The sequence below is a fragment of the Sinocyclocheilus rhinocerous genome, unplaced genomic scaffold (assembly GCF_001515625.1).
Source record: "Sinocyclocheilus rhinocerous isolate Xijiao unplaced genomic scaffold, SAMN03320098_v1.1 scaffold827, whole genome shotgun sequence".
NCBI lineage: Eukaryota > Metazoa > Chordata > Actinopteri > Cypriniformes > Cyprinidae > Sinocyclocheilus > Sinocyclocheilus rhinocerous.
In genome coordinates, this window is record NW_015633173.1 from 691650 (window position 1) to 692059 (window position 410).

Sequence of the window (410 nt, forward strand, 5' to 3'; positions counted from 1 at the left end):
GGTTTTTTTTTTTTTTTTTTACCAGTTCGGATATGGGAAGCCCTGTTTGCTCTTTATCAGGGTGAATGGGCGGCGTGGGAATTTCTTATCACCTGAGCTTGTTTTTCTCTGGCTGTTTGAGTCTGGCACAGACCGGTTGCTATTTACCTGTGCGGCTCTGCAGAACCTGATGAATCAAATTCTCACGCCGGTTGCTAAACGTGTACATGTGCCAACACTTGCTCCAAATGTTTACCTTCCACGGTTGTGCAGGCTGCTAAATTGAGAATGACTCACAAATTCCTGAATTTGAGTCACAGTGGCAAACAATAAAGTTTGAGGAAATAAAAATACAATGGGATGAAATCAAGAAATATTTTTTTCATAACATTTTTGTATTTAATTTATTATTACTTGTGTATATAAATGTA

General features: G+C 38.0%; 1 protein-coding gene across 4 annotated transcripts in view; it reads left to right on the plus strand.

The window, feature by feature from the left end:
• dcbld1 (discoidin, CUB and LCCL domain containing 1) overlaps positions 1 to 410 on the plus strand; it is a 38017-nt gene that overhangs the window by 24960 nt on the left and 12647 nt on the right. The gene's annotated exons all lie outside the window — the stretch shown is intronic.